Source organism: Pteropus medius, unplaced genomic scaffold (genome assembly GCF_902729225.1).
Source record: "Pteropus medius unplaced genomic scaffold, Ma_sr-lr_union100, whole genome shotgun sequence".
NCBI classification, from domain to species: Eukaryota; Metazoa; Chordata; class Mammalia; order Chiroptera; family Pteropodidae; genus Pteropus; species Pteropus medius.
The window spans coordinates 8635267-8654888 of NW_024340692.1; the positions used below are offsets into that span (position 1 = coordinate 8635267).

At 30.3% G+C, this 19622-nt stretch overlaps 1 pseudogene; it reads right to left on the reverse strand.

The window, feature by feature from the left end:
• Positions 1-18059: 18059 nt before the first annotated feature.
• LOC120596092 (uncharacterized) lies at positions 18060-18178 on the reverse strand (annotated as a pseudogene).
• Positions 18179-19622: the final 1444 nt, after the last annotated feature.

Sequence of the window (19622 nt, forward strand, 5' to 3'; positions counted from 1 at the left end):
CCTTTATTTGCTAATCTGCATTGTGAATACTTGGAGGAGAATATAGTAATAATTATTTTTTTTTCACAAAATATTTTGGAGTAGCAATTTTCTTCCAAGTGAAATCTAGGAAGTGCCAGTTTACATTGTTGGTGAAATGATTACTGTTATAGTAATGATTTTGTGTCTTGAAATACATAACTTACATTTAATGATTAGGTATTTTAAACTGAGGTAATTCTACGGAAAATTTGTCAACTCATCATCCATTTTTCAAACTCAGCCTTGCAGAATATTAAATAATTAATAAAGTATATTGATAAAGTATATCCAAATCTACATTCAAAATGTATAGAACATAATTGTTTTACTTGAATTCTTTGCTCCAAATTCGGCTGTTCTGCTTTCTACTTCTAAAGACAACTCCATTTTCCCTCCAAAAAAAGTAGAAAAGTATTTTTCCAATCAGAAGACATGTAGATAATTGCATGACTATTCTTATAATTCATCATCAATTATTACTTATTTGGGGGGGTACAATGACTTAAAAGAATCACCCAAATGAGTTAAAATTCAAATTGAGAATGATAGAAATCAGTATTTATCTAAAAGAATACTGAGGGCTTAAAAAATGTAGTCAAAGAAATGTATTCAAATTGCATGGCCTCATCAAGATATCGACCTATCAGATAAATTTTGTTAAACACATAAACATTAGAAAATAGGATGATGATGATTATTAATGTGGCTATTAATGTGAGGAGTAGAGTGATTGCATTATATAGATTTCTATAACCAGTTAGCCTATATTTTGTCTTTCCAGATAAAAAAATCAGACATAGTTAAGATCTAAAGAGAATTTACCAAGACTACTCTTAATTTTTGTGAGGGCAATTTATCCAGTCAGAAGAATATGCTTAGTAACTTAAGTTTTGGATACAAAGCAGCATGATATGGGGTATGAGGTAACTGAAACGTGTGATATTTTAATCTCTTCCAGTTATAGGCCATGACTTTGGAAAGGGAAGAGGATATGGACTGTGAACAGCTGACTACATAGACAGTGTTGAGGAATAGATCATTATTTATGATAATAAAGAAGTGGGCTTTTAGGAAGGTCAGACTGTATCTCAGGTTCAATTTATCTAAATTTATGAGCCCTCACTTTGGCACAAGCACTATCCTAGGCATCTTCATAGGAATAACTTATTTAGTTCTTATAGCAATCCAATAAGAATGAACTATTAAAATCTCCATTTTTATAGATAAGGAAACTGAAGGTTAGATAAGTTTTCTTAATTAATTAAACTCAAAAGTAGTAGAGTCAGAGCACAAACTGTGCCTTTCAAGTCCAGGCTCTTAGCTTTATAACATGACTACCTTCTTTTAAAGGATCTGAAGTATGCAGTTAGCAGGTGATTTTTCTTTTACATAAAATGGTTTTATTCATGCATTCACTATTTTTTTCAGTCATTTTTACTTATTTATTTATTTAACAAACACACAGGATATATTGTGTATGAGACCTTGCAAAGAAGATGTAGAAATAAATGTATGTGGGTACAGAGCATCTCGAAGGCCTTAATAGAAAGGGCAGGATAAGTTATTTAAATAAAAGAATAAAATGCACACCATTTAGAATAACTGGAATGACATAGAAATGCAATGATAATGACATAGAAAGTAGAACAATATTCATTAATTATCAGAAAGAGACTAAAGAAAGATAGTAACAATAGAATTGATTTTGTGCCTCTATATACCAGTAAAATGAGTATGTATAATATGAAAAGGAAAGTTGAAATTTTAGCAACTATAGTTCAGTATAATCGCATGGGTACCAGTGAATGTTATTTGAAGTATATACCTTGATCAAAAGAAGTTAGTAGAGGAGTGAAGAGCTGATATTTATAAAGGACATATCTAAATGGAAACCCAATGGTCTAAGTATCAAAGTTTTGTGTTACATATTTATGTGAGTTAAAAAAAAAAAGAAACAGATAGTGTTCTTATAAGGCTGCCAGAGTTTTTAAGACTGCCTAGGAATATGGATGAGACTCTCTGATGACTTCAAATTTCTGACATAACTTGTACATATACAAGAGCTACCTTTCCTTATCTTCATCACCATACTCAAACCTTGTTTCTTCTCTTTTCTTCTTCATCAAAATTCAAAAGAGAAAATCATACATTCCATTTACTATAAAAATCTTTAAATTACTATTTATCACTCAAAACATTAAGCTTCTAATCTCAAAATTCTGCTAAAATGTCTCCAAAGACAATAATGAAGGCCAAATTTCTGTTTTCATCATTTTGGAACACTCTGAGGAACATTTTGCATTGGTGACATCCCTTGTTCTTGGCTTCTTGCTTCTACATTTCTTACTTAAATTTCTCAGCCAATTTTGGCTATTATGTTTTTACCGCCTATTCCAGAAATGTTGATATTCCCCTAAGTATCCATTATCAGTCATCTTTTCTCCCTTGCTTTATCATTCACTAAGACACAAATCTATATCTCTAGTTTATAACTTTCTCCTGAATTCCTGATTTTTATGTCCAATTGATTACTAGAACTACCTAAGTAAAAAACCTACAGAATTCTAAAACTCAATTCATTTAAAACTTTATTTCTTACATTCCTCTATCACCTCCTCAGATTGTTTATTTTAATTAAGGGTATTATCACCTTACTTCAAAATCTTATCTGCCTTATCTTCAGGTTGCTAACAAACTACCAAACTTGCCATTATCGAGACTTTCAAATCTGTTCTCAAAAATATCTTCAAATACTAGTCAAATGTCTTTCCACCATAAACATCAAACCTCAGTTTCACAAATGTATTGACATTCATGTTGTTGCCTATTCCATATTCCTGCTTTGTAATATGTTTTCACCTCAGTTAAAATCTTCTTTGACTCTCCCTAGAAGAGTTGACAACTTCCACTAATGAGTTGACTAGCCTATATATTTACCTTAACATGCTTTTCTTTCTACTAAAGTTATTCACACTTGTATTGAGAAAAGTCCATGTAAATAAATGCTGGTACATTTCTATGAATTTCAAACAAAATCAACTTAGAAACAAAATTAGTGTTAGTAATACAATGGAACCACTTTATAAGATAACGGTTTCTATTGAACAAAAGGATACAAAAATTCTAAATATGAATGCATTTCTTTTTTTTTTCTCTATTAATTTTTATTATGGTGGCATTGGTTAACAAAATCCAGTAAGTTTCAGGTGTACAATTTAACAGGAAGGCGCGCGCGCGCACACACACACACACACACACACACACACATATATTTCATGTATACATTTCTTAATGTAGCCTAACATATACAAATAAAATGATGGAGCTAAAAGGAAAAAAAAAACAAATAGAATGATGGTGGGATATTACAACATGTATCCTTCAATATCAATAACTTGATTGACACATTCAATATAATTTATGTGTACAAAGCAATGCACACAACTGCAGAATCTATATTATTTTCAAGTGCACATAGAACATTTGTAAAAATTGACCAGATGCTGAATCATAAAGCAAGTTTCAGTATTTGTAGAGGACTGACATCGTGCAGAGTGAATGCTTTTTGTACACGAATTAATCCGAACTAGAAAATCTCCAGATATTATGAAATTTAAAATAGACAAATTTGGACTACTTCTTGGGTTAAAAAAATCAACCTGAAAATATTTTGAAATGAATACAAATTGAAATGTATGTAACAAAACTAAAGCCAATATTAAAGTGTATTTTAAATATGCTTATAAGAAAAGAATAAGGCAGAAAATCAGTTATAAGCATCTATCTCAAGAAGTTGGGGGAAAACAACACATTTAACCCAAATACAGAAGAAAAACAATAATGAAAATTAAATAATATAATGAAGAATATTATATTGTGTATTATACCAACTATACAATAGAGAAAAATCAAGAAAACTAAAACTATTTTTAGAATAAACTGATAAAAGAGGTAGATATTGTTAGAAAAAAGAGATGTGTCAAGAATAACTAATATATGGACTAAAAAGCTAAATCTCTAGAAATCCTGAAGATATTAAATGGATGTTGGAAATTACTTTTAAAAATAAAATTATGAATAAAATAAATTTCTAGTAAAATATATATAGCCTAACAAAACTGACAAGAGGGAGAATAAGACAGTCTAAATAATCATATACCTATTAAAGTAATATAATGAATAATAAAGAACCTGCATAAATAAAGCTTTTAGTACATAGAAATAGAATTTTCATTATAAGTATCATTTGGTAAATGATATCTATGAAATACCTACAATAGATTTTGAAATTAATGGTAAAGATTTCCCTTTAACATCAAGAGAAGGATGCTCAGGATCACCGCTTTTATTCACTATTATGAATATGTGTAATATATATTAATATATATTGTTTGCTCTCAATATAAGAGCAATAGAAATCAATTCCATTTTTATGAACAAGTGATAAATAGAAAATAAAAATACTGTTTAATGATATAAAATATATCAAATAGAAATGAATCTATTGAAAGATATAAAACCTCTACGTAGAAAATTCTACTACGTTATTGAAATAGATAAAACAACAAAATATAAAGATAATTCATGGAATGGGAGAAAATGTTTGCAAATGATATATCTGACAAAGAATTAATATCCAGATTATAAAAAGAGTAGTGAGAACTCAAAATTTAAACAGTGAACAAATGATTTGAATAGACATTTCTCCAAATAAGATATATCAATGGGCAATAACAATATGAAAATTGTTCAACATCATTAGTCATTAGGGAAATGCAAATCAAAACCACAATAAGCAAACTCATAGACACAGAGAACAAATTGATGGTCACCAGATGGGAGGGATTTTGGGGAGATGGGTGAAAAAGGTGAAGGGATTAAGAAGTACAAATTGACAGTTACAAAAATACTCGGGGATGTAAAGTACAGCATAGGGAATATAGTCGATAATATTGTAATAACTATGTATGGTTTCAGATGGGTACTAGACTTAGTGGGGTGATCACTTTGTAAGGTATATAAATGTCTAATCACTATGTTATACACCTAAAACTAATATCATATTGTATGTCAACTATAATTGAAAAATAAAAAATTATAAAGCACAGTGAAATCACATTCACTGGCTATAATGGCTATAGCATTTTTAAAAATGGAAAGCAAGTGTTGGTGAGGATGTGGAGAAATTATAACCCTCATGCATTGCCAGTAGGGCTGTAAAATGGTGTACACACTGTGGAAAATAGTTTGGCATTTTCTCAGTGAAACATAGAATTATCATATGACCCAAAAATTCTATTCCTAAATATATACCCAAAAAGTCTGAAAACATATGCTTATAGAGAAAAAAGTTATACAAGAATGTTCAAGATCATTATTCATAATAGCCAAACAATGAAAAGACTAAAGAATTATCTAATAAATGGATAAACAAAATGTGTTTTATCAATGGAATATTATTTAGCCATACAAAGGGAATACTGCTATGTGTTACAACATAGATGGGCCTTGAAAACATGCTAAGTAAGTTAAATAAGTTGGACACAAATGTCCACAAATTATATGGTTCCATTTGAATGAAATGTCCAAATAGGCAAATCCATAGAGACAGATTAGGGGTTGACAGTTGAAGATAATAAAAGAGAAATGGGGTCAATAGCTAATAATAATTTGAGGTATTGGAAATGTTCTGGAATTAGTGTGATGTTTACACAATATTGCGAATGTACTGCAAACCAGTAAATTGTTCAAATTAAAACTGAACTTTATGTTATGTGAATTATATTTCAAAAAGTCAATAAACTGTTAATGACGGAAAAGGTAGAAAGGGCTGCTCTACTAGATACCAAGGTACGTTATAAAGTTATTTTATGTAAGATAGTGTGAAATAGACAAATAGTTAAATGGAGAACATTGACATCTAGAAACAGAGCCAACTATCTATGGGCAGTTATGACAAAACTAGCATTGTAGACCAGTGAGAAAAGGTATTTTCAATACATTTTGTTGGGTCAATTTGGAGCATAATGAAATTATACCTCATCTCACACAGAAAAACATAAAGTTCAGTGGATTTTATGTGAGAGGCTAACAAATGAGTTGTCATGTGAGAGGCTAACAAATCATCACATAACAAAGATTTTAGAAGAAAATAGGGAAGAGTATATGTGATTTTGTATAAACAGGATACAAAAAAAAATAAAGAGGTGGTTAAGTTGGACTGCAGTGAAATTAAAAATTAATTTGCAACAAAACATATAGAAAGTGAGTAAAATGTTGAGCCTTGGAGTGAGAAATATATTTTCAACACATATAAACAACAAAGGGCTCATATCTAGAATACATAAAATGTTTCTACAAATCAAAATAGAGAAGACAAGCCACATACAACATAGACAAGAACATTGAAAATATATTCTTAATGTATATGACTAACCTATGAAATTTAATAAAACATTAATAATCTAGGAAATATAAATAAAAAGTATAATTACACAGTAAACTGATGACTTATTAAGCAGAAAAAAAATTCTTTCTGGTGAGTTTGTGCAACAGTGGCAACTCTCACACACTATTTGGGAATATTTGCTAAAGTAGAACATATGCACATTTTCTGACCTTGCAGTTTAATCCTAGACTATATTCAACAAGAATACATGTACAAGCATAAAAATGCATTCATAGTAGAATTATCCATTAAACCAAAAAGCGGAAGCAATCCATATATCTGCCTATAGAGGATTGAATATATAAAGTTTATATTCACCCAATGGAATACTAGAGAGTAATGAAAATTAACTATAGTTATAAGCAACAAGACAGATGAATCTTACAAACATGATGTTAAGAAAAAAAATGACATAGAATGTCTATGTCTATGTCTATATGATTCCAATTGTATATGTTCAAAAGTAAGGAAAAATAAAGCTATATGATCAAAAAAACTGAAAAAAAATGTGATAATTTATTGAGATTATAATACACATTGTGTTCAATGACATCGCACGATATGTTCAAAGAGTTGTCCCTCTTTGGCAACGCGTAATCAGTATGCCATACAAAAATACAATGACTATATGGCATTGATGCTATATAGTACACAAATCCCTGAATATGCATCTGTGTTGCTTCAGATGGTTTGTATTTTTATTTACACCTGTGCTTTAGCATAATGCACAAGAAATATTCAAGTGGATTTAAACTTTGTATGTATACGTGGGTATATATGCTGTATATAGGTGTATATATATATATTTATATACACATGTTTACATTGTATATGCTGTATATATGTGTGAACAAGTTATGGGCTTCCAAATGTTATTTATGTTCTAGTTTTTGATCTAAGTGATGATTACATGAGCATTCACTTTGTGACAATATAGAGCTACATACATTAGTAATTTTGCAAGGTTTTATGTGGTTTATAACTCAACAGAAAAATAACTCAAATTATAAAAAGAAAAGAAAACATACCAAACATTCTCTATGGCTCCCATGAGCAGAACTAAGATGCAGGAACAGAGGCTTCTAGGAGACAGACCATCCACTTACACCTTTGAAGTAAGGCTAGGGAATTCGAAGAGCTGTCGCATAATACAACAGAATTCATCATTTTCTCCTCATAAGTGAACAGCTACTCTTCTCACATAGTTCTAGGACTTAGAGAAGGAATTTTAAGATTCTTTCCAAGCAATTTTTTTTTTCTTTTTTTTTTACCAATTAATGGTCTAGCATTATGTGTATAGTTTTGGTCAAGAACCTAATTTAAATATTCAAAGTATAAGGTGCAGTCATATTTATATGCACAGAAAACCACACACAAAGTGTCTAATTCTCTTTATTGTATTTTCTGTTCTCCTTCAAGGAAAGATAAGTGTTTCAATATCTGTACAATATGTACTTTCAAACTTGATTCCCAAGGCAAAAAGAAAAGGTGATCATCATATGTTTAAAAAAAAAAACTCCTTTATTTTATAATAATAAATGTTAGAAGTTCAATATCTCTGCTCAAACACAGAGGCAGGCAGGCATATTTACAAAAGTCTCACAATGTTTGCCTTTGCCTTTACACAAGACAACATTTATAAAACCTTTGCATCCCATGGCAGGTGCTGGGTCTTCTCTTGGGGATTTGTGCTGTTTAATATTGCCTTTCATTTGAACGTCAAGCACCTTTAAAAAATAGAGACTGCATTTTAATATAATTTGGAAATTAAAACCCATTAACTTTTATCATAATATCTTTCATGAATTTACTTTTCAAAAATTAATCAAAACCAAAATTAATTACTGTACGATAGCCAGCAAGGGCAGAAATATGGGAATTTTTTTTTAAAACTGAAGCTTTGATTTGCCTCACTCATAAGAAAATTAAATATATGTAATAAATATTAGAAGATTTAGGTACATTTAATAATAATAGTCCCCCTATTTTGAGTACTTAAAGAATTAAAATGATAATTATTATGGCCACCTGAATAATTAGAAATATTTCTTTTATTTATTTTAATGACATACTATGAGATTAAACACTTAAATTTAAGTAAAAAATATATTTTACCTAAAAATGATTTCCTAAAGCATTTTCATCAGTTTGTAATACTTGTAAATATAATAATGTTATAGAATTATAAAATTTTATTGTGTATATTTTTAAGCAATACACTAAAATGACTTTTTTTTTCTGTCTTCCTTATTTTATTTTGTTTTTAGGCTTGGATTCCTGGATCATCTGGTGACTTCAAAAATTTGGTAAGATACTTTTTTCTGTAGTATTATCAATATTTTTGTTTCCTTTGCCACACAATTTTGGATAATATCTTTCTTCTTATCTCAGGCTTAATCCTTTTTCTTAATTCTCCCCTCATTACTATCCCCTGAGGTTGAATCCCACAAGGCTAGTAGGAGTGAGTTAATTTCATTTTAACCCACATGGGATGATCTGATAAGTCCAGATATTTCTTGAAGATTCACCTTCATGGGTCAGGAGAATATTCCAAAGAGGGGTAGCATTTGTCTCTTCAGGAACAAAAATTGCTACTGAAAGAGTCAGAGATAAAGAGAATTATTCAGGTAAGATGCAGTATCAATTTGAGAAATTTTCTTTTAAGAAAGACCAAAAGCAACAGCAAGATAAAAGCCATGGAGAAGAACGAGTATGATAACTGTATTTTTAAAAAGTTTTTCATTGCTACAATGTTGGTATTATCATTTATATATTGTAGAACTAGAAACACCGAAGGCTCTGGTCTTTTACACATAGAAACAAAATTCTGAGGTATCCCTCTGGTACATATGTTATAGGCATAGAAAAGATACTTTTTAATGAAAAAATGACTGGTTGAAGTAGAAGTTTTTCTACTAAGTTATATTTTTTCCAGACAACAGCTTTTGTATTCTTTTGAGATTCCACCCAGCCCCTTTTTATCTCCAAATATTCTTGAAATATTGTTTGCATTCCAATTCTTATATTGAGATCCTATTACGTTCTGAACCTATGTAAGACTGTAAAACATATTTTATCTCTTAGTTTATCTTAATTCTCTAAAGAATACTTTAGCTTGGATTCTTATTCTTGTGTTATCTAGGAGTCTCCAACTCTTCTAATTTCTAGAGTACTCAGCCAAGAGTACTATGAAGTTACAACTTGATAGACTGCAGGAGTACAGTCTTACACACCATTCTTCACTAATAAATGGTTATTGCTGGATTAGAATAGAATGAATGGGAGAGTGGTGAGAGTTCAGCCTGTTTTTGTTTTGCATTACTTCAGGCTTCCAGATGTTTCTCAGGGTTTCTCAACTATCTTCTGGTCATTTTATCAAAGCTTTCCTATGCTGCTCCAGGCCATCCGAGTGTATACTTCCTGCCAAATAATAACAAAGTTGACAATAAAACTTCATGTTTAAAAAATATCACCAAAGACGAGGTTAAGCTAACAAAATTACAGCACACAAAAGGAAAACTTAAACCTTTATTTATATCATATCTTACTGCTCATGAAAGCCACTGCACCTTGCATTCTCAAAAGAGTATGCAATCTGAGTCACTTTCCTCAGTACCAGCACACTGCTGTATTGTTGGTGCCTGCATCCTCCCCAGCAGAATCCACTTTGGCATTCTCTATATTTGAGTCCAGCCAGCTAAGTGAAGAATATTTTAATATAATAATATGTCAGTGTTTTACCCGACCTGCAAAAAAGAATAGCCCTTCACTGTGCAAACTTTTACTAGGCAGTGGAGGATTTTGCATTACCTTTGGATAGGGTCATGTTGAAATTACACCCAAACCAAAAAAAAAAAATAAACAAAAAACATTCTACTCATAATGATAATTCAGTGTTCCATATTTAGCCATGAATAGGAGCAATAGAAACTTGAAATTTGTATATTTATTCTCAAAATGAGGATGAGGGTTAGCCTCCATCTCTTTAACACTCTGAAAATGAAAAGTTTTGTTTAAGCATTTGTTGGGGAGGAGGGAAGACTTGATGGGGTCTTATAGATAGCAGACATTTTATCTCCTCATTTGCAGTGTGATAAAGTTCCTGGATGCCTCCCCCCACAAAAAACACAAAATTTTTTGTCTCTATTAGTGGAATCCCCATTTTCTTCCTATAATTATTTTTTTTTCTCTGAATTCCACCTTTTTTCCACATATTGAACTTGACTGTGGGCTCTTCCAATTCTGATCATCACATTTATCCTCTAGGTCTTCACGCATCTTCTAATTTATATCATTTTAAATCCATGTTTCACAAAACAGACAGATTTATTGTTAAACAACACATATTTCTCTTGTTTATGTACCCCATCATGTTCCCTGTAAGTTTATTTTTTCTAATCTGTTATATAAGATATAATCAAATATTTCCATATTTAATCAAAAGCAGTCATCCTTGAGCAAATACCAAGAAACTCAAGGAAGATTACATTGGTCAGTTCTTTCCTCTTGTAGCCCTCATTGTCACTGTTTCCACTTCTGTGAACAGTTATTTTTCCTATCTTCCATACATTTCTTTCTATTCATCCCTCAAGGACAAGTTCAACTCCCATTTTTTCCTGGAAGACTTCTTGTTTTAAAAATCATAATTTGATTCCTCCTCTCCATGAACTCTTTATTTTCAGGATCACAAAGTTTAGCACTTTATCTTATACTTACTATCATATGTTCTAAGGTTCTTGTGTTGTGTGCAATTTTGCAATTTTGCAGCTCGTTAATTTAAGTGAGGTAACAATGCCATTTTGTGCTATTTATTGTGGCATACCTAACATATTGCTCATTGTTTAGCAGTTCCCCAAGAAATATTTTCAATTGAATAACTTATTTAAGATCTCAACAACACTTATAAAAACTGAACCTAAAATTTAATTTATACTATTGTTTGCTTCTATTCCATTATGATTTTTAAAAGAAATAATGACATGGAGATGGTGGTTGATTAATAGTATCATTTAAAACAAATTCTGAATTATATGATACACTCTTTAAAACTGTGTTTTTGTAGTATAATTCAGAGAAAATAAAATAAATGTAAAATTTAAACCATAAAAGTATTGAAATATAAATGGTAATATGTAAATTATTACAAAATAAAATAAAATATACTCTATTCAATTATCATATAACTCTCAAGCTAAAAAAAAAGAAAAAAAAAAGATTTACTCTAGAACTAAATGGCAGCAATAAAAATTTACTTCAATATGAAGAGTTAACATTGCCCACGTTGAAGCTGAAAATATTTACAAAAAAACGTTACTTCAGCATTTAAAATTTACATAAGGTAATGTGTTTAATGCTTATGATTCACTGAATTTTGTATCTGTATGCGCAATTACAGCAATCTGTTCCAATTCATAAATTTTATTTTCTGCACCTGGAGTTTGGACATTTTAAGAGGTCAACATAATAACACATGCACAATTATATACAGTTGATGGAAGTACATATTTTTAAACATTCACTGTATATTAATCTCTATGCTATGTGCTTTTTCTGTGTAGTCTCATTTCAAACTTCCAATCACACTTTGAGGCATGAATTTTGGTCACCATTTTAAAGCTGAACTGACAAGGGGTCAGAGAGGTTAATTAGTTCATCTGTGGTAACTTAGTTAATCATGATACTGAGATTTCAGTATTATTCCTAGGACTCCAAAGACTCCACTACAACACCTTCCCAAACAAAACTCACCTCAATAAGCTTTTAATAAAACCCAATTCTATATATTTTGGAGTAATATCCTTTATCTTTAGTCCTTAAGAAAATTGATACATAAGTGACTAAAATGAGTTTTAAACTTTATACCTACAGTTATTTAAGATGAAAATTCTGCCATCATCACTGTTAGTATGCTCCCCTGATAAATAATTTGTCATTATGTGAACATAAGTCCTATATTCAGAGACCAAAGAAAGGAATCAAACTCTCATCAATTCATTAATTCATCCATTCTCTCACAATTTATTGAGTATTGGTGCAAACAATCTCATAGAGTTTGAGTAATATAGAAATTACATTCAAAAACCATCATTTTGTGTGTTCTTCATGGCAGTGCTTTTATTTTTAATTTTAATTTATTTTTTAATTGCTGTTGACTAAAATTCTGAGCATTTGTTTTAAGGCTTTTATTGTTTCCTTCTACCTTGTGGGGATAACAAGTTAATGGAAATCATAAGGCAGTGTGAGAAACATTGTTAATGCACACCAATTCTTCCCTTCCTTTCACTCTTGAGCATAAAGAAGATTATACTTTCCCCTCACCCTACATTTAGATCATGGGATTAATTCTGGCCAAGAAAAAATGGAAGCGAAGTCTATCACTTCTAGGCAGAAGAGCTGTGCTTTCTAGTCTTTTTCTGCCTCTGCAGAGGATACATCAATTTGAGATAAATTATCCTGGATCCCTGAGTCACTTGATGGAAGACAACTGTTCTGGCAAGTCTCACAGTTCCATAGCCTGCCTATAAAGAACAAGAAGTGAATTATTTTGTCTTAAGCTACTGAGTTGATTTTTGTTTGTTTGTTTGTTTTATTTTGTTACAGCAACATAAAGCTTGCCTAAACTGATCAAATGGTCTTTGAGAAAATGAGCAGTGTAGTGTTTGGGTAATTCTGAAATCTGGAGTCATATTTCCAAAGGTATATTTTGGCAGTATTATTTTTTACATTCATATTTATTTATTTTGAATTGCCACCAAATAATCTGAGGTCCACTTATTACTTGGCATAGCAGGTAACCTAGGCTCTCAAATAAGGTCCACTTACTTGCTTGGCATAGCAGGTAACCTAGGCTCTCAAAATAAAAGCCTGGGAAAATCTGTACTATAATATTTAATAAAAATTAACTATTATTCATTTAACAAATACCTTTAGATAAAGTGAACAACCTGAAATAGAGAGAAATACAAGACAACTATCTGAATTTAAAATGGTATACTTTCTTGTTGAAAATTGAATAACATTCCTGTTACCCCTTTAATCTTAACTGTCATTAGATTACAGTCCCTATTAAAGACCACACAATTATTTCCTTTTTACTAAGTTAAAAAAGGGTCTCCATGTCTTAGATTATTTTATTTTGGTGTGGTTCTCAGAGTAATCTATGTTCAGCTCTTTACTTTTTGGAAAGATCTGAAATAACACCCCCTCCTATGTTTGGTTCCTTTTTTTATAGCAGAAGTCTCTGTATGCTCTCATTTTTTCTTGTTAAGAGATGTACTAATTTAAATATCATAAAATATTAACTAGCATTATTTCTACAACAATTAATTAATTAAACATACCTCTTTTTTTTTCACACATAGGACTAGAGATAAATAATTGTATACAATTACCTGGAACTGAAAGGATTTAAATGTACTACTACGGAAAGGGGCACAACAAATTATGCCTCATGAAGTATTTCATGTCAATCATTACTAGCCTCTAAAATAGTTGTAGGACATTAAAATCTACCTTTATAATGTTTATTCAACTTTTAAGAGTCAGAGTCATTGCATCTGGTAGTCCAACCTGTGTGTTACATTCCTTCAACAATTTCTATTAACTTTCTATCTGCTTGCTCCTCTTACCTAATTTCACTTTTAGGATGGAGTTCAAAAATCCTTCTTAAGGCATCACATTTCATTTGGGGGAGATGACTAGTTTTTAAACATATTTTCTTAGCGTTGAGCAAAAATTATGTTAATTGTTTTCTCCTCAGGGTGGCATAGTACTTACATATTTGCTAATAACAATCCTTAGTTGGACTCAATTAGTTTCAATAATTGGACTACACGGAGAAGTGTCATTTTAGTGGAAATTTAAATTATCTACTTTTTAATTTAAACCACTCTCGTCTGATGTAGAATATTAATACATGCTGTTATGAAAACAATTTGAATAGGAATTCTAATAAATCTTCTGACATTATCTATCTTAGTACTAATATAGTGAAAGAACTTTTTGTGGTTAATTAAGCACGGCATCCTTGCTTCATTTCTTGCCTGCTGTCCTAAGTCAAGCAGAACTTTTCCAGGTGTTCACCAAAATAGAAATACTACCCTAATAGTTTTTTTTAAATATTTTTTTTAAACTCCATATTTATTATTTTGTGTTTGTTCCTCTATCCTGGGTATTTAGACCACTAAACATATTGTACAACCAGTATCATGTGATACCAGGGAAACTCCAATTTGCAGCTGATGCCCCTGTCAGCTTTGTTCCTCTCTCTTTGTTTTTGAGAGAGATGCCAGGACAGTCATTTCCACTTTGCCCCAGGCTGAAACCCCTCATGTAATTCAAACTCTAGTATCAAAAAAAAAAAAAGATATATGCTTTGAAAAGTTGCCCATGGACATATTAAGACATATGAAACTGTCTTTCTATGCATCATTTCTACTTTTTAGTTTACGCTGAATCAGTTTACCGTTTTTGTTGTTAGTGGGAAGGTATGTGGTAGAAGGTGTCTTTTAAAATTTCAGAAATAGAGGAACAGAAAAATATGAAAGTTAATAAAATGATTGAGGTTGAAGGAAGGCAATATTACACAATATGTTTAATTTTCCAGAAAAACTTTTAAGCATAGACTTGACTTTAAATACTTTTATCATAATTGTCATAAATAAATATTGATTCACTGTCAAATAAATATCTTTTGATTATTATTATTTTTTTTTATTGACAGAATATTTGCTTTGTCTACATCTGGCTATTTCCAATTAGACTAATTAGTCCTTAAATATTTATATTTTATTCATTTAAATCTATTAAATAAGTGTAGTTCTATTAATAACACATTAAAAGCAGTATCCCCAAAATAACCACTAATTTACCAGCATATACAATATCATACATATATATTTATGTTTTTGGTTTGTATATAGAGTTTTTTGCAACAACCACATATTTTGAATTTTTACTTTAGTTTTTTGTATGCTCTCTTATTAAGTAAAATTTTATAACAGATTATACAGACACAAGATGATTTTTTTAAAAAAACATGCTTAAAGAAAACCAAATCACTTTGCTGAAGGTACTGAGAAATGGTAAGTGGCAAGGTGCATGGGCTTTATGAAAATTGGGGCTATGCTCATAGGAGTAAATATGGTGGATTTTACATTGTCTTTCCGAAGGCTAACTACCGAAGGAGAATCCCACTTGAGCCTCTATCTTTGCTTCTGATACACCTTTATAACCAGGAAAATATTCTGGTTTCTAGACATAGAAGACATATAAAGGCTTAGCACATGTGCATGGCAATCGTAGATTATCATATGGATCTCTGAGAGTGAGGATTGTTTTTTCTGTTTTGTGCATGTGTGTGTATGTGTGTGTATAGGATGGAATGGAGAGGACCAAGGAGATTACTGAGAAACATAATAATAGAAGATTAATTCTAGGATAATGTTTTTTTATTTATTTTTATTTTTTTAGTATTATATGACATACCTTGCTAAATAGATGTGCAAGCTACCCACAAACCATAGTATAGGATTTCTTTTTCTTATCTAAAGTTTTAATTAAAATAAATCACATTTCATAATTAGGTAGCTAAATAGTTGGATTTGTTGGGTTCTCTTTCTGCTCTTGTATGATTCTCTTGAATCATATGATTTTCTAAAGGATGTTCCTGCTAGGGAAGACTTAGAATAAAACCTCTGATTACATATATGATCAAATTTTGTTTTCAGTGTTTTTAAATCACAATTCTCATTTTAAAAAAATTTATTGCAATTTCATGAAGACTGCAATCTGTCATTATTTTCACAAAAGGATTTCCCACAAAAAAAATTTCTCAAATCTTTCTTCTTCTTGACTAAGAAGAAAATATGGAAATTTTGTTTGTACCAACATCTATCTGAATAATTACAAATACTTTCTATCCTGAAAAAGAAATCAAGGAAACTGGGTAAAGAGACTACTTTAAAACCTAAAGATATAACTATACTGATGAGCCTCCCTCATTGACACTCATGCTTAGGAATAAGCAAAGACATTTTAAAAAAAATGTACAAAAGTCATGCTTAGTATTCACAGCTCAAAGTTTTATTAAAAAAAAAGAAAAGAAAACTCAGATTGTATATTCTTTTGCGGTTTTGTTGGTGATTTTTCATTCTACATTCCAGTGTGTTAAAATGATTCAATATTATAATTTTTAGTACTAATTTGATCAATTTACCTTTCCAATGAACACAGAAATGATCTGAGCTGCAAACCACTGAAGTTTTGGACAGAACTCATGCTACCCCAGTGCCCATCTCTTTAAAAACTCTATTGGGGAGAATCAAAATGTATGAAATCAGCATTTCAGAATCTTAAAGTCAGACTTACAAAAATATTAGTGATGTTGTACGTTTACCTTCCATGGTAATATCATTGCATTTTAGCAAAATGCAGATTTCTTTTCTGTTCTCTTGTCAAATATAGAATATTGAAATAAAAAAAATTATGTTCTGATAGAGGAAGATAGAACGTGTATTAGTAGTTGAACATGTGTCTTTATAGATTAAGACACACAATTCAAGTTTTGTTGTGGCATGGTTTTGTTCTAATTGACTCCTATTAAGAAGTAAGACTATTTTTTTTAAATTAAAAATAGTATAGTCTATATCTTCTTTGTCACATTCAGAAGTGTCATTTTTAGGGGATGTTTTTATGCTATTATTATTTTACAGTGTTTATTTTGACCACGTAGCAATACTTTAGCACATACTTAACAATTTTAAAATTTAATAAGTAAAATTTTAGATATTATTATTGAGAATATTTTGTAATTCTGCATTGCAACTTCCCATTTACTTACTTCTCAGTACTGTTTGAATGCAGCAGTTACAGCCAAATTTCTCAGTAGGAGTTATTTGCGTGGGAGTAAGAGTCATGTATGCAGATTCCATTAAATCTTTCAAGTTATCCAATCACTTTTAGTTCAAAGCAATAATACACAGTTATTCTATATATGTTTAGTACACTGCCCAGATTATCTGTATTTGTCTTGATTTAAGATTTTTATCTTCGTATCCTTAAGTAGATAAAAACTTAAAATAAGTGACTTATTCTTGATTTGAAAAAATATGACTGTGGAAGGGATATCGTGCTCTTGGAACATATTCATGCTCCTTGAGCTTAAGTTGTTGGCTAGTCAGAACTTCTTGTGTGACTTCTGACAAATTTAATGTCTTAAGTCTTAATTTTCTCATCTGTGAAATGAATCTATGTGTAAATTGTTTCCAAAATTATTTTCAAATCTGATTATATGTTTTGGATAAAAATTGTCTCCCCACCCCATTTTTTTATTTGGGTAAATAGTCACAGATGTTTTCTTAAATTCTCACCAAAGTTATACACAGTTGAGCATGAAAATCCTGAGCATGATGACATTTTATCTTTAATGTTGATCTTGTTTCACATTGATGTTTGCAAATTTAATTTTCTCTTATAAAAAAAATATTTTGGTATATTCTTTACAGAATGCCAGTAGATAACTCAAGTATTTATTTTGTATTTATAGCTATTATTCCTTGACATAGTGCAGAAACATTTTTTTTTTTTTTAACACCTACAGCACCTGGTATTCCTAGATGGTCTCTCATCCAAGTACTAATCAGGCTGGACCCTGCTTAGCTTCTGAGATCAGACAAGATCAGGCACGTTCAGTGTGGCATGGCTGTAGACCAGAAGCACTTTATGTTTATAAATTATATAGTACTATTTCCACTTCTTCCAAAAGTAGAAGAAGGTTATTTTCTGGGAAGTTAGGAATGATTCGAATTTGTTGTCAAGATTTACTGAGAAAAAGATAGATCTTTTGTTTCAGGTCTTTCCATTACTAGTTTATTTTTATTTTTGATTTTTGAGTCCTATGATATATATTTTTACTGTGAGAGTATTACAATGAAAGTATCAAGTAATTCATATGTTGTCATATTATTTTTATAAATGGGGTGTCTGGTAATTCAAAATGGATTATCCACATCAAGATTAATGGATGGATAATACTATATCAAGATTAAGTGCTTCTGTCTATTGTACAGAAAACTGGCTTCTTATTCCCATCATCCCTTAAACTATCAAAGGCTTTCAAGACTATAGTTATGGAATAAATGTGGCTACTCCATATCCATGGTAAAACTTTCCCCTGGGAGTACAGAGAAACTTTGTTTTAAATAATTTCTTTCATTTCTGTTATTTTTAGAATTAAATTTTAAGATCCTAGTTAAAATGGCCACCAAAGTAATGTAAACAAAATGAGTAAGATTTTTCTATCTGTACATTGAAAGATAAACTTATTAAAAAGTTTATTAGTATTTATTTGATTATTAAAGGGTTTCATTTTAGATAGAATTACAGATTGTGTTAAAATTGCTATCTACAATACTCTTTAGTCTTTCAGTTCTTTGCTTAACATTTTTTGGAATAGGATTTTAAAAATATGTGCCTTTTCATATTGAGGTGAAAGAGCTCATTGGTATAAATAAGTACATTCTCAATACTGTGATTTTTTTTTGTTTTTTTTTCCATCTACATATCAAATATATCTAAATTATTTTTGAAGTTGAGGATTTGCATGTATTTGATTGTCATATATTCTTTCTTTTTAGTTTTATCTGAAACAGGTATTTATCCTTTGATTCTAGAAATGAACCAAAACTGTCCATCTTTTACTTCACATAGCATAATACCCTCAAGATCCATCCACGTTGTCACAAATGAAAGGATTTCTTTCTTTTTTAATGCTACACACAAATTTTAGGATGATTCGTACTGGTACTGTGAAAATGCCATTGGATTTTGATAGAGATTGCATTGACTCTATAGATTGCTTTGTTTAGCTTGAACATTTTAACATTGTCCTCCAAATCATCATTATGTCTTTCTGTTATTTGAATCTTCAATTTCTTTCATCAATGTGTTATAGTTTTAATGTACAGATCTTTTAGTTCCTTGGTTAAATTTATTCCTAGATATTTTATAAGTTTGATGCAATTGTAAATGAGATTGTTTTCTTTAATCACTTTCTGCTAGTTCATATCAGTGTATGAAAATGCAATAGATTTTCTCATATTGATTTTGTATCTTATAACTTTACTGAATTTGTTTTTTCTAATAGTTTTTTGGT